Source organism: Etheostoma spectabile, chromosome 20 (genome assembly GCF_008692095.1).
Source record: "Etheostoma spectabile isolate EspeVRDwgs_2016 chromosome 20, UIUC_Espe_1.0, whole genome shotgun sequence".
NCBI lineage: Eukaryota > Metazoa > Chordata > Actinopteri > Perciformes > Percidae > Etheostoma > Etheostoma spectabile.
Genome location: NC_045752.1, coordinates 16,695,456 through 16,711,327, shown reverse-complemented (window position 1 = coordinate 16,711,327; position 15,872 = coordinate 16,695,456). Strand labels below are relative to the sequence as shown.

General features: G+C 38.7%; 1 protein-coding gene and 1 long non-coding RNA gene across 3 annotated transcripts in view; one reads left to right on the top strand and one right to left on the bottom strand.

Annotated features, from left to right (window-relative positions):
- The window catches only part of LOC116669882 (uncharacterized), a 13,754-nt gene extending 3,235 nt beyond the window's left edge, over positions 1–10,519 (bottom strand). The window contains exons 1-2 of the long non-coding RNA XR_004326899.1: positions 10,366–10,519; positions 6,544–6,547 (exon numbers count right to left, since the gene is read on the bottom strand). This is a non-coding gene — a long non-coding RNA (uncharacterized LOC116669882). The remainder of the gene's footprint in view (positions 1–6,543; positions 6,548–10,365) is intronic.
- alk (ALK receptor tyrosine kinase) overlaps positions 1–15,872 on the top strand; it is a 397,773-nt gene that overhangs the window by 232,678 nt on the left and 149,223 nt on the right. The window lies entirely within an intron of this gene.

The window sequence follows — 15,872 nt, the reverse complement described above, 5'->3', positions numbered from 1 at the left end:
AGAGGGGGCAATAACAAAAGCAAGAAGAGCTACCCGCGGACATGGGAGGAATCAATCAGCTTACTAATTGCCAACCCGTGCCCTTGTCTAAGAATTTTAATCCTGTGTTTTGACATGTTTGCCCAATTCAGTAGTCAGGACATTTCATCAGTCAGGACACATTTAGCACAGGGTAACCCGAGAGGGAAATGAAACATCCTTGTGCAGAGTGGTCATTTAACAACGTCCTCCTTACTTGAAGATTAAAACTTGTGAGACTTAATTTTATTCATTTTTAGTAAAACTTTGTGTTACAATGACTTAAAGGTTGAAGCAGAGACAGCAGTCATATTCAAATGAAACAAAAATGTCCCTACCACAAGTACGTGATGTAACCAGTAACGATTTGGAAAATGCCCACACAACCATGCATAACCATTCATTTATCATTGATTCTTACAGTAACATTAGTAAGGAGAAAACTGGATCAATAAATTTGGCATGCCCAAGAAACGCTGTTGATCCTACAACTACTTTGTTGTTTTGCTCTTTACCAAATCCTCAATCAAGAAGTGTCTGATTAACTCCAGGACAAGCGTCCAAGCTGGAGCTCCACAACAGCCATCAGTCACTGAGGGAGCGCTCGCTTTGAAACCCCTGAAACTGCTCCGTTCCGTTAATGTTGCGTCACATCTGATGGAATTGTCCAAGCACAAAACAGTCTTTAAGTCAATTCTCAGTGACTCTTGTTGCTTTATCCTCTAAAAGTTCTTTTGACAGACTAAAAAATTATTCTCATTATTATTACTATTATTATTATTATTATTAGGGCCCTAGCATGAAAGAGCATGGCCCAAACTTATTATTCATTAATTTGAACCTTACTTTTAAGAGAACACGTCTAACTAGTTGAACCCATTTAATATTTCATTTCATTTTTAAACAAAATTAAAACCACTAAATGAAACACAAACAATCAGAGTTTAACAACAACAAAAAATAATAAATATATACATATAAAAGGATTAGTTCGACAAAGAACAGGCGGAAGAAATTAGCTTATTTGGTCCTGCCCCTATTTCACAAAATCATCTTATTACAAAGTAAATAGATATGCAAATACAGCATACAATCTTTCAGATGTTCCAATAACTTACAACAACAAGACAACAATATACAACAACACCTTTACATTACATTTCCGTTCCTATGTTTCTGTCTTTTCTTTTCTGTATTGGTCATGTAATGATTTCTTTAATCTATTTTTGAACTGAAGAATATTATGGCTCAGTTTGATGTCTGTCACACACTGAACCTTCATCTCAAATTTGACTGATTAAAGTTCTAGTAGAGTGAGGAGAATCTGTCTTCTTACCACTTTGCAAGAAGAAATTTAGGGTTATTACGCTTCCCCTTAAACCAATGCCTCAGATTTGATCATACAGTTTTTTTTAATGAGCAAAGCATATTTAGGACCTCTGAACACAGGCAGCGAAGGACTTGACTTATCAAACAGTGTCGGCTCTCACAGTGAATGTCAGCATCTCAAGTGTCTCAGTCAGTGGTGAAAGAGAGACTAGAAAAGTGGAGAGGGAGGGCTGAGAGATGTGTGTATGCATGTGTGGTGTCGATCTGTGTATATCTTCACATTGATTTTGTTTGCACACGGAAGGGCGCCTTAAGTGGTCACTCGCGCACACACACACAAACACACCACACACCACACAAACCCACACACACACACACACACACACACACACACACACACACACACACACACACACAGACCAGAGCCTGTAGTTATTGTTTATAAGAAATCTTTTAAGCAATTTTTTTGTGAATGCACCCATACACCAAAGCAGAATCATTTGATTAATATTCAGTTGAACACAAGAAGGGTGAGATAAGTAGCCAACTTGTATAAATAACTAAACGCTGTGGGTGGGGTTTTCTCCTATCCTCCCAAATGTGGTTAGTTACCAGCTGCCACTGATGTACATGGAGAATTAGAAGACTTCATTTTTAATGTCATTGTCATGATTTAAGTTGTCCCACACAATGGATACAATTGGCTGGAGACAAAAAGCACAGCTGCATTTTAATTTCCAATTGAAGCAGCTATAATCCCTGTAAGTAAAAATGATGATTCTTGCCACTAACCTAATTATTTAAGTTTATTAAATAATTTCTTTAAGTTATTCAATTCTAGCAACTTTCTTGCTAGATTGGGCGTCTTTTTTTTTTTACCCTTTTAGCGACTTATTCAGATATATATTGTAATTCATTCCCATGCATGCAGTCCACGGATCCTCGGTTAAACACTAGACAGCCTGTTCCCGGGTCGGCTTAGTTGGTAAGAGTGGGCGCACATGTGTGGAGGTTTGCTCTTCGGCGCAGCGGGCGCGGGTTTGGCTCTGACCTGAGCTGCTGCACTCACTTCCCTCCTCCATAAACCGGGTCTTAGTCCACATTGGCCATAATCACACAGCTCGTTGGAAATCTGAACGGACGAAAGGCCATTTTAATCAACTTTTCAACCTGTTAAAAAGTTGTGGAAATTCAGTTTTTATCAATAGTCCAGTTCCCAGCATGGTCCTATGACTCAGAGCGTTTCAGCAGGCTTCTACACTCACCTAAAGGATTATTAGGAACACCTGTTCAATTTCACATTAATGCAATTAACTAATCAACCAATCACATGGCAGTTGCTTCAATGCATTTAGGGGTGTGGTCCTGGCTAAGACAATCTCCTGAACTCCAAACTGAATGTCAGAATGGGAAAGAAAGGTGATTTAAGAAATTTTGAGCGTGGCATGGTTGTTGGCACCAGACGGGCCGGTCTGAGTATTTCACAATCTGCTCAGTTACTGGGATTTTCACGCACAACCATTTCTAGGGTTTACAAAGAATTGTGTGAAAAGGGAAAAACATCCAGAATGCGGCAGTCCTGGGGGCAAAAATGCCTTGTTGATGCTAGAGGTCAGAGGAGAATGGGCCGACTGATTCAAGCTGATAGAAGAGCAACTTTGACTGAAATAACCACTCGTTACAACCGAGGTATGCAGCAAAGCATTTGTGAAGCCACAACACCCACACACACAGGACATGGGACCAAACACCTGCGCAAGTTAGAGGTCCGGCCTGAAGCACAAAGATATATCACATCCAGATAGAAAAGGAGTGACGTGCGCATGCACGGGTCGTGATGTGGTTTTGTTAGAAGTTTGAAGGAACAGGAGAACCTAATTTTCCCATCTGTTATACTGACATTTGGTCACATAGCATATGAATAAACAGAGTAAAAATAATACACATTTCAATAAAATCATGATTTCTTAAGGCATTCAAATTATAACATGAGATTAAATCAGTATATAAAGTGGCAGCTTTCTTTAAACATGACCTTAGGAAAAGAAAAATGTAAAGTGTTCTCAGAACGATATCTATAGGTGTACACTGTAGCAGGAGAACAGAAGGCATTCATATTTTTAGCAGTTTACACCAGGTCTGTGTAAATTGAGCATGATAGGCCTGGTTCAAGCAGATAAATGTCTCTTTGGGTGCTTTAACAACAACATCAACAACAGCCTTGCATTCTTACTGTTTAATGGCTATTAGCTGTTTAACGTTGGGGCTGATAAATGTCAGAATGAAAATATCTGTGCAGGAAGAGGCCAGAGGAAGGATAACCAAATAAATGCAACAGTTTGTTTGTCTTAGTTTGTGGCCTCCTGGGTAAACCACAGTAGATTGGTCCAAACTAAGGCCTAGATTATAAGGCCTGATTGACAAACAGACATGAATGTTTGACTGGTGTGTATGTGTTTGTTTGAGGGTTGTATAAGAGATTCTAACTGGGGAAAAGGTTAACTGGTATTTTCTGATTTCCATTAATTCTTAGGTGGTCCCTTATGTAAGACAACACACAATAATTGTCTGGTCTCTCTCAGAACTGGCATCAGCAGGCGTTAATAACCAGCTCTGGCTCCGGTTCCGACTATAATGGATTTTAAGAGAATAGGCACATTCAAGAGTAAAGGACCAAAAGATGTTTATCCTGAAGGAGCCGTACTATATACAGTTTTTTCATGTTTATTTGAATAGGGACAGATGCTTAGACATAGACATTTGTGCAACAAATCTCCAATGTACGGTTGTGTGAGATTTGACACAAGGTGGTCAAGTAGAGTTTGATATTTCAGAGGTGGAAAGGGAGAGGGGCTTTCCTGTGCAGCACCAAAAGGGGCCCCTCAGCAGGAGAGTGTTCTATCACTTGAGTTATAAGCATAGTCTCAACAAGCTGTTCAACCTCACAGTTTAAGGATTTTAATGAAGAAAGGAAATCAGACACCTTCATGAGGCTACAATATGAACCACTTACCTTATTTCTTAAGGAGCTTTTCCTCTCATGCTGCTTGGTTTTATCTTAGCCAGCTTAAAACCAGTAGCTTCAAAACAAATTACTGAGACATAAAACAAATAATTAGGTATCATCTCTACTGCTAACTCACCAAAACTGTACTTCTTTAGTTTTAATGCTACTGTAATCATGGATTACCACAGGATTATCTAATTTTGTTATGCACCAATCCAAGTGTGACTTTATATTTTCTCAGTGTCATCATTTTTTTTCTGATACCACACAGTTAAAATTCTTTATGGAACAGGAGTATATCCAGCCCACAGAGTTTCACACTGCCATGTTTTGTGGGTTCTTTAATGAGTGAAGCTGAACTAGAGTAAAAGAGATGGGTCACCTCAGGGCCCTGTCATTGGCAAAGTAGTGCATACATCCCTGGCAGGCCTTTACAGCTCTTCCAGTCCTACACTTAGTGTTCGCCAAGAGCTGACCCCCAGCTCTTCGACCGTGGTTGCCACAGAACCTGGGCTGATGGCATCCTAATAGCTCTGGATCTGGGAGCTCTGCCAGTAAGAGGGCTGCAATTGCTAGAGATTATTTGGAGAAAAGACGAAGGCAGTTAAGAATTTAGATTTTCTGCTTTTTGGCCAGATTTTTCCCTCCACCAAAACTGAGATGACTTTATTGTTCAGTAACTTGAAAAATTGATTGTCTGTGTGATATATTTCAAATGATCAGACAGCATATAATCCATTCAACCTACACATAGTGAGCTGACGATGAAAAGCCTGGAAAAAAGGTTTTGGATCCAAATGTGATTTATGCTTTCCATACACTAGACGACTTTGAACAGACTTTAAAAAGACTAAAGTCTGACACCATCTCACTTCTAAAGACAATCATCTCACATCTAACGTTAAAGACTCATAATATGTCAAGACTGGGGATCTTGCAGAGTCACACAAGTCTACATCTAGGGTTGGCATTAGCTCAGTCAGTAGTTGGGTTGGGGTTCAATTCCCCATACGAACCGAAGCATGGCGGAGGGCTGGTAGCTGGAGAGATGCCAGTTCACCTCCTGGTCCCCTCACTCTGACATCTCTCCATTAGTGCATGTAAAGGTACTGACCATTACACACACTGACTGCTTGTGTAATAACAACAATTGTAATTTCTTCTTGCGAGATTAATAAAGTATACATTATTATTATTTGAAATATTTATCCAAGCTAGTTACCGCTAGCGTTAGCTGGTAACTTAAAAGTTTGACGATTTTCTTTTGTGCTGTACACGCAGATGAATGGTGGCAGTACCCGGAGATCCGCATTTATCCGCCAGTAATCTGTCTTTGGAAGGCACGCTTCAGAAGGGTTGAATATCTGCATCTTTTGCGTTTAGCTTAAAACACCGTCTGTAGGAGTTTGCTGCTTCCTTGAGTGCTTGAGTGAGTGCATTGGTTGTTGACAGTGTTCATGTGATTTAACTTCACTACAAAGACTTACAACTTACAATAATATCAAACTTGTTTGATTTTGTCAGAACGTCAAGACGGGAAAAAGACTGACTCGGACTGAGTTTTATGACTACCTTACACCAAACGATTGAGATGATGGGACACGCCCGACTCCAGCAAGACTCTCCCCTCATAATTTAATTCCGATATTGGAAATTAGTCTGCGACAGTGGAATTGCTTGAAAAGTTGTTTGGTGTAAGGTCGGCATTTTGCATTTTAGGCCTTTACACAGTTTTAAAAATTTAAGGCAATTGTTGACACAAATTTTGATAAAAAATTGTTTTTGTCCAGTAGTATATACTAATATCATTTATAGGCAAAATTGACCAAAAATTGACCACTTAATTTAAAGGACATCACTCTTGTTCACTGTCTTAATATGCTGTTGTATAAAATCTCAATCCCTCATTGTTTAAGTCAAAAGAACGCCTGAAATCCCCATTAAAACTATAGTATGGTACTAGGGCTGCTCCATATGAGGAAATGATCTAATTGCGATTACTTTGACTGATATTGCAATTGCGATATGATTTATGATATTTGAGGGAATGATCTTTTTTTTTTATTCTCATTTTCTTTGAAAGATATTAAAATCTAAAAAATTAATTTGTAATTTTTGCAAGGATCTGTACAAAACAAATATGTTTTATTCAGTCTGTAGGATCCAATTTGTAGGCTCCGCAGCACCACAATACTTCATTCATAATGGTTTGACGCATATTTTCCCTTAAAAAAAATGGGGCCCCACCTGTAAAATTGCGCCCTCCCGCCCTTTGCGTTTTACATATTGCAGGACTCCATATTGTGATTTGGATAAAGTTGTGATTAATTGGTGCATTTTAAAATAGTTTTTAATCAGTATTTCATCGGTACATTTTTTTTTTTAGTGAGCAGTTATTACTCATTTGTATTAATTTATATGGCCTGTAACAAATAGAGCCAAACACTATGCAGGTTTTCATCCCAGCCAAAGCAAAGAAAAGAGGGGATGTTTTGCATTGTGGGTGATTGCTCAGGCGCAGTGGCTAAGAGGGAATCTAAGCAGAGACATTTTTATTTCTTGACATATTCTCTGTCTCTGTTCTTTCTCTGGCTCCCCAGTAGCCTGCTTTTGCTATTTTGCTGTTTTGAATATAAATGAGATTTGTTATAGCATTGGCCGCCACAACACCGTTCCCGCTGCCTTTCATACCTGCTTCCAGAGAAAGAAACCAGCAGCAATATTTTCACTGACTAATACGTTCTCCCTCTCTAAGCCTGCTATTATCTGCACATTAGTCAACATCCAATGATAAAACCTGTCAGGAAAATTGGCACAGTAAAGAGAATAAAAAATAAAAAAACATCAGTCATGATTACGCGGCAAAAAAATTGTTAGGAAAATAAAAGAGTGCCAAATTTAATCATCAAAGTACATTAGACATCATATAAATGTTACATTAAAATCTGATTATTCCGCAAATAATTACACACAGCCACATCTCAGTGTGCTATATATTATCGTTCTAGTGGGCTCTCTGAGACACACACACACACACACACACACACACACACACACACACACACACACACTGTTTTTGCATTCTATCCACAGATGAATATATATTGTCATCCTAAGCTTGCATACCCCAGAATCCTCTCCCTCTCATGCACACACTCTTTATCTTTTCCCCTTCTTCTCCGCAGAGAGGTTGCACAAGGTACTATGGCTTTTATTCCCACCCTTCCCTCAGTGTTCATAGTCATTCTGTCTCATCTAAGAATCTCTAATCATATTTCCCCAAAGTTGTATTGTATGTTCCAAACAGCAGAAGTTTTACACAAGAGTAGAGAAAGGTGACATTTGGGAAAGGCAACAGTGGCCTAGTTTTTATGACAAGATTGAACCAATGGCAAAAGCATGAGAAAATTTCAAGCGCAAACATTAATACCTTAATCGCAATCATAACCCCTTTGCAGTGATGCACATTTTGCACCAAAGCAAATGCTGAGATTAAGATTGTGTGTTTGCCCTCATCTTCATGGCGGCTTGTGTTATGTCTCTCAGGTGGTACACAGTGTTACCTCACTATAATTAATATATGAAGTTTAAAGGAGAATTCCGGTCAATTTCAACATGTAGGTCTGTTTGTAAATTTGGAGTGATGTCAGTAGAGAGAAAAACGAAAACAATCGGTGCTGTCCGTGTTATCCTCCTGCTAGAGTTAGCACCCAAAAAAAGAGCTAGTTTTTAGTGTGTTTTTAGCTTCTAAACACATTGAAAATGTCATTACAAGTGCCTACCCATTTTAAGTGATTCCTTCCGAGTGAACACAGTGAATCTGAATGCTGTAGATGTGAAAGAAATGCACAAAAGTTGTGCTAGTTCAGCTGTGTTTAGTTCCTGTGTCGATACTGCAAGGAGGGCTTTAGTGCGTCTAAACTACAACACCGAAAAGAGAAAGAAACATATTTAAAAAAATAAGCATATGCTTATTTTTTAAAAGTGCTGTAGTACAACTAGCAGGAGAAAAGTTATAATTGAGGTAAGTTTGGAGGTGCTACCTTACTTAATCATAATTGATAGCCTACATATTTTGGTTTTATCTCTTTTCTGTGTTGTAGTTTGTAGACGGTCCCTAAGCTCTCTAACTGCCGTCTCAACACAGGAACTAAACAAAGCTAAATTAACAAAGCTTTCATACATTTCTTTCACATTTACAGCAGTCATATTCACTGTGTTCACTCAGAAGGAATCACTGCACATGAGTAGGCACTTGTAATGACATTTTAACATGTTTAGAAGCTAAAAACAAGTTTAAAACTTGCTGTTCTTCCAGTGTAACAAACCCCAAGCCTCACAAATAGTAAAGAATGTAGTGACAGTTGTTGCCAATTTGTTTTATAGGGGTCTTCATTAAACATCAAACACCAGGACAAGAGCTTTGTCCAGTAACCATGACAGTTTTATTCCCGATTTGATATTTAGAATGATTTCATTAGAGATCCTCTTGTGTCTTTTTATGTGTTTTCCCATTCCACAGCAGGATAGTGGTTAGGTTTTTATAGCTTAATGTGGTGACCTAGGTTTTTATAGCTTAATGTAGTGACCTGGAGTTTGGCTAAGTCAGACAACATTTATTACTCTCTGTAAAAGTCAGTACTCGCAAGAGATAGGTAGCCATGTGTCATGGATTGCTGAGAGTACTTATCTGTGAAATCACCTGGTGTAGATTTGTTTGAAAGAAATACTTTCTAACTACAAAAAAAATTGTATACATTCATCCGCAAACAATTTCACAACTTTTGCACACTTGGTCCTTCCTGCCTACAGTATTTTTCAATGTCCTGTTTCATTCGCAATTAATATTTATTTTTTCTTATTTAAGTCTTTTTCTCGTTTTCAAAGAAAATATCTAACTATAATAGTGCAGTGTCTTTGTTAGATGTTGACACTTAAGTTATGAGAAAAACATTTTCAGATTTCCATCCAGATAGTATTTTTTACTCGTGAAATTTTTACTTATAGATAAAACCTTATAAACTTTTAAACACAATGGCTCCCATTAAGGCAAAGCAGTGTCAGAACTGGTTTTAAAATGTGTTTTGGTGACAAATGGACAGCCGAGACACATCGCCCTTGACATGTGTCTTTCATGCAACACCAGCTTACCACCTGTGTCCTCATTCACACAATCCACAGCACAGACAGTGTCTGTGACTATGGGATTTTCAGGCAGAACCTTCAGCTCAGAGGTTAATATTTTTAGGGAAATAATTTTGACAAGTTGTTGATCTTCAGCCACCAGACTTAATGCACGGCTGTCACTGCTCACAGTTTAAGGATATTTCCGTTAATATTCTCACACCAGGTCATATTTGGAAGAGAAACAGATGGCTGTTATGGCCCCCTCTTCCTGAGCGTTTTCTTACCCACAAGTAGTTGCCACTTGAGCTGCACTCACATATGTTCATTATCTCCAAGCTCTCAACTAGGCCTCTGGCATCCTTGTTGCCCGCTCTTCTCCGGCAGCTGTAAAAGCACATGTACATATAATGACTTCTGCCTTAGCGCTCTCATATCAACCAAAAAAATGATTTAAGCCTTATAATTGCTTGCCAATGGGCGGTGGATTTTCATAGATTGAAAATGGAAACCGACAATTTTTGAGTGAGTGCCAGCATTGTAAAGCATACACAAGGAGGTCATTATGATAAAATTAAATGTAAGGATCCAGTGTTAGTCCAGTGTGTCATTGTAGAGGGTGTTAAGGGGCCTTTATCTTAGTGTAAGACATAAATATGTCTCGGGTGCATTATTTCATTCTTGGACTCTTCAATATCTTATCCTAATGACGGAAACTTAGCTACTGACAGACATAAGACAGGAGACCAATCACATGCAAAAACTTAAGTGTAGGCTGTTGCACAAGTCTATAGCATGGATCTCAAAAATCAAGCAATGCCGAGCCAAGTGTCCAAAGTCCTTCCTGGCTCTCCATTCACGTAATCTGTAGAGAGCTCCATGTACACCAGGGGTTTTCAAACGATTTGTGTGTGTGGACAACTATTTCTTATCAAGAATTTTCGCGGACCACCTCATAATACACATAATAAAATATGTCTACACACAGTCCTACCTGAATTAATCTGCACCTTTTAATAGGCCTACTAGCACTAAAACTAGTGCTGTCAGTTAAATGCGTTATTAACGACGTTAACGCAAACTCATTTTAACAGCGTCAATTTATCGCAATATTAACATTCTTTTTGAACTAGCAAACTTTGTAGTTTTTTAGGAACGTTAGAAAAACTACACACACAACACCACACCGGATCTAGCTAGACCGGAAACAAAACAGGCACGCCACACACACTTGTTTGGGCTTGCGAGCCGGCCAAAGAGTAGTAACGTTACGTTTTGAGTGGATGGCGAGCGCGATGCCCCAAAATGGATGTCAATAAGATTCTGAATGGAAAGTTTACTTCTTAAAAGTTGAAAAGGCCAAAGTGATCTGTGTGTTTTGTCGTTGTGAACTGAGCTATCATCGCAGCACGTCCAGTCTGAAATACACTTGAGGGCCAAGCATACAGCTGATGCCAATTCTCCGCCCTCTCGTCAAAGTATTTTTTTCACCCTTTTATTGATGGTCAGTGTTACATTGTGTGAGAGATTATCTGCTCCAAGTGTGAATGTTACGTGTGAAATTGAACACTACAGTAGGCGCCAATGTTGTTTTCAATTAAAAAAAAAAACATTTGTACAAAGCAAGCCGATCCACTTTTCCATGTTGATAAGACCATTAAAATAAGAAAAATATTGGAACAAAAAGAAATCAAGGGACATTTAGAATAGATAAAAATGTGCATTTAATAGCAAGATAACTATGAGATTAATGGGATTAAATATTTTAAACCGCACTAACTAAAAAACAATTTCTACCAGTTGCAGAACAGCTGCGGATCCGCACTGGAATGGCTGCGTGGTCATTAGGTTTCCATTAAAGCCAATGTGTGTATTTTTACTGACTGCTGAACGGCTGCTTCTCGACTTCGTCCCAGCTCCGGCGAGAAAGTTTACTGCACGGCTGCCACATATTTTATTAATTTATTTTACTCAAGCACCCAGGATCATCATCAGGTTCATTTGAACAACAGTCCGCTTTCCATAGCAATGGAGTATTACATCTATACAGTAATAAGAACCTTTGTATATAGTCAAAATTTCTAATTGGGATTATGGGAATTTACTGGTAAAATGAAGGTTAAAAAAATATTTTTTATATTATTTTACTTTTCCAGTGACCACCTGCAGTACCCTCAAAGAACACTAGTGGTCCGCGGACCACAGTTTGGGAATGACTGATGTACATGACATCCAAAAAGGAAACAGAGTGTGTACAAACAGAAAAGTCATGAGGTGGTTTCCAGCGGGTTGCAATCCCTTTCTTGGCCACTGCAAATACAGCACGTTTTTACATTTTTGAGAGTTGAAAGGCTGACAAATCATTCAGAATCAAAACACTTATAGCAACGGGTACAGTAACTTTAACTAAAGCAGAAATTTTGAATGCAGTATTGTTTAAGACCTGGCCAACAGGAGACCAATCTCAGATCATGTGAAATGATGTTCCTTGAGCTTTTAGTGGGCTGAAGCAAAAGGGCTGTTAATTATTTTCATGTGGTGCATTTTCACAGAAGTGAGATATGCCCTATGAATGAAATTGTTGTGAATCTGCTGATGGTCTTGATTGCGGGATACTTCTGGATTGTTGGTACAGTACATCATGCCAGTCAAAATCAATACTCACGCCTGTGCAATCGCGTACCCAGATCCTCTCAATAGGAAGGCCAAAGCGGCCAAATATCACCAAGAACTGATAAAACCTTGATACCATACCACAGTTTTTGGGCTGCATAGAAAATAACTTCCGGATAAGATTGATGGGCAGAGGCCTCTGCCAGGGGACACCGTATGCCTTGAGTGCTGATCTTTAATTGAAGGTAGAAAAAAAGAGGAGCGTGGTTGATTGAATGCCTTCTGTAGATCAGAAAAAAGTAACAAGCCAAAAATAATTCTTTTGCTTAGAATTGACATCACCGCCACGATTTCTTTGACCATGACAAAACAAAACAAATTGGTAGTACCAAACATTTATTATTTTTGGCACCTATAGCACATTGCGCATCACCACAAGCTTGTAAACATAGAGGCTTCGATGATGAGAAGGGTGAGCATTGCAGGACTTGGGAGCGCTTTAAAACCTACTTTATACAGTCTATGTTAAAAACTCAAAGAAGAAAGTATTAGCGTTTGTGATGCAGTTGGCTTGTAAAATTAAATGAGAATAAAAGTCATTTAAAAAAGTAATTTCTTTTTTTTTTAAATCATTGTTATTTAAAAATTAAATCGTGAACAGGGCGAATCGAGATTGTGATTTTATAACGATTAATCTGGCAGGTCTTGTAGCTGGCACTGTTTGTTAGTTTGTTAGTTGGCTAAAAGAACGTAATGCAGTGACCAAGGCTCCGTCGTAGCACTTCCTAAGGTACGCCAAGTTTGGTTTTCATCTTTGATGAAACTAATTCTGTAGTTTTGCAAATCTATCTCAGTTTCTCTCCAAATGACTTTGTATAAAGCGAAGGGATCAAAGAGTGATCTGATCTGATTCCAGCATCTGAGGTTATTGTAGTTGATGCAAGTAAGATAAACACTCGCAGGGGTGTTATTAATTTTTGTGCTAGATTAGATCTGTACAAATGGATCAAAGTGATACGTGTCAACTAATTATTCTTTGAGCATGTAGTAGTAGTAGTTCGTCTTTCAACATGTTGATGAAATGCCCCAGTTAGTGTGTAAATGGAATCACACAGTCTCTAACAGAAAAAAGAGTAGATAACATTTGGTTACAACATTCATTGACAGTTAAACTCATTTATTACAGATGGCATTATGGGAAGAAGGGTGGTAGGAGGGATGTGGGGAGGTACTGGGAATGTAATATATTTCCTTTTTTTCAGTACATGATTCTATTTTATGTACAGCTTAAAAATAACCTTTGATGTCAAATTTTCTGAAATTGTGAACGTTATAGAATTGAACCTTAAGTTAGTCTCACTGAAGAAAAATGTGATGGATAGTTTTAGGTATCAAAATGATATGTAATCAGCCTCACTTACATGGCGTTAAATAACATTTGTTTTGTGGTGATCAAAGCATTAAATTAAATTAATTGTAAGGAGAGTTATGTCACAGTTTCCCTAGAGACCTTGCTATGGGCAGTTCTCATCAAGGACTAAAAAGAAGAAAAAGGGCAGCATTTCTGCTGAAAATGATGCCACCAGACAACAGAAAGCATGTTTCACTCAAGGGCCTCACATTGTCTCTTAAGCCATGTTGACAAAATGACACAATGTACAAACATACAAGTGAAGAATGCTGCAGGGGTATAAACTCGAGGAGTACATCCTGTTTAAATATTTGACAGGCCCAACATTTGAAAGGGGACTTGTGGTTATGAAACATGGTTTTAAAATGGCTGGTGTTCACAAAATCAAAGCAAGGCTTTGCGACTTTAATGAGTTTTTGCTCTGATGCCCACATAAACCTGCAGTCTGTCTGGGGGGGGGCTATTCTCTTTATTTGATAGTGACAGTGGATAGGCAAGAATGGTGGGATGGAGAGATGGGGGATGACATGACACGCAGCAAAGGGCCACAGGTCGGACTTGAACCTTGGCCGCTGCAAAGGACTCAGCCTACAAGGGGAGCACGCTTTTACTGGGTGAGCTAGAGGTCGCCCCTAGCATTGATAGTTTTAATGTATAATACTAAAAGGTCGGTGTCTTGATATATACTGTATATAATATATAATTTTGATAATGTTGCTCTGTGGTGTATTACTTTAAATTGCTTTAATTTCCTTACCACCAGTGTTGTGGTAGTAATGAAAAAATAGGATGCAATTACACCAGCATCTACTTCCAATACATAATCTCCTGAACAGTATATAATGAATGTTTAATTAGAAATGGTAATTGATACAAACCGGAAGTCTTTTCACTTAAAAAGGTCCTGCTTTATATATATTTTATATTCCTGCTTGACATAGGGGAGTAAGGTGGATATTCTTGTAGTTTTTGGCTTTGTGGTTCAGGTAATGCCAAACCGTTCAATTCCAAGCTCTCACATGGCCACCTGACTTCTATAATACAGATGTGACCTTCTATCTTTCAAGCAGACATTGCCATAATTACTGAAAACATTACATTTTATATTGGTCTCCTCAGATGTTTGTATACTGTTGTAAAATAAACAATCCATAGGCCCTCCTCCCCAAAGTATTTTCTAAAGTTGGAGAGTTTTACAATTGCAGTGATTTTAATAGAGTACTTGAATACTAATAATTGGAGATGAGGCCAGAATTAGCCTCAATCAGTGCTAAGCACTCTGTAACTCCTCTTGACATGATAGAAAATTCCATGGTTTGACTACCTGAGAACAGCAGAAACAGCATTTATTTTGGGCGCAAGTCATGCTGAGTTGCCATGGTACATTTGTGGAGAAGAAACTGGATTTAGTTTCAGAGAGAAACCAGAGTGAAGGAAGCAAAGAATGAGGTGATGCAATTGGGTGACATACCGTGGAGCTCTGATGGTTGTGCTTATCTTCTATAGGGGAGGAGCAGGATGGCTTTCAACGGGATATTAAGAAATGCAACGTTATAACTTTCATGTACTGTAGACTCGGATAGACTCCTTGATACCAGACTCGGCCATTGTTCCACAGGACCTCTCCTTTCAACCCCAGGACCGGACCATATAATGGGGGATAGTGGAGTTATTGACAGGATCGAGACCTCACAGCTGGAGGCTGTTTTTATTGTGGCCGGGGATTTTAACAGCTCCAACCATAACATACCATAGAACTTTGGCGCCCTGTCACCAAAACAACCAATACTTCCTGTTAGGGCTGTGCAATTAATTGAATTTCGATTTTTGCTCCCAACGATCACCAAAATAGTATAATCGAGAAGAAACGATTATTTTGCCATGTTTGATTTTGCAAGAACACTTATTTTGTCTTGTGTTCTGAATGATGCGCATGCGCACATCTGCACGTGCACATCTGCCCCTCCTGAAGCCATAAACTCTCTCAGCCTATGCAGTCAGGGAGGCAAGTCGTGTGCATATCATCCGCTGGAATTTAAAAACTTGAGTAAAGATGGCAGGAGGAGGGCAGCCACAGGAGCAAACAAAGGCAAAACTAACTCTGTTGTCTGGGAAAAGTTAACTTTAGCTACACCCCCACCCCCTTGCACAATATGTTATATTTCTGGAATTGTTCATTATCTGTGTGACTCATGTGTGATATCTGTAAAGCTGAACAGTAGTAAAACAGATTTTATTCTGATCCAAAGACTCTTTCTGTGAAATAAAGGACACTAAAAGATTATACACTGGACACTATCCATTATATCCAAAGATTTATGAGTAATTGTTTTAAATAATAGTGATTTCAACATTGACCAAAAATAACTG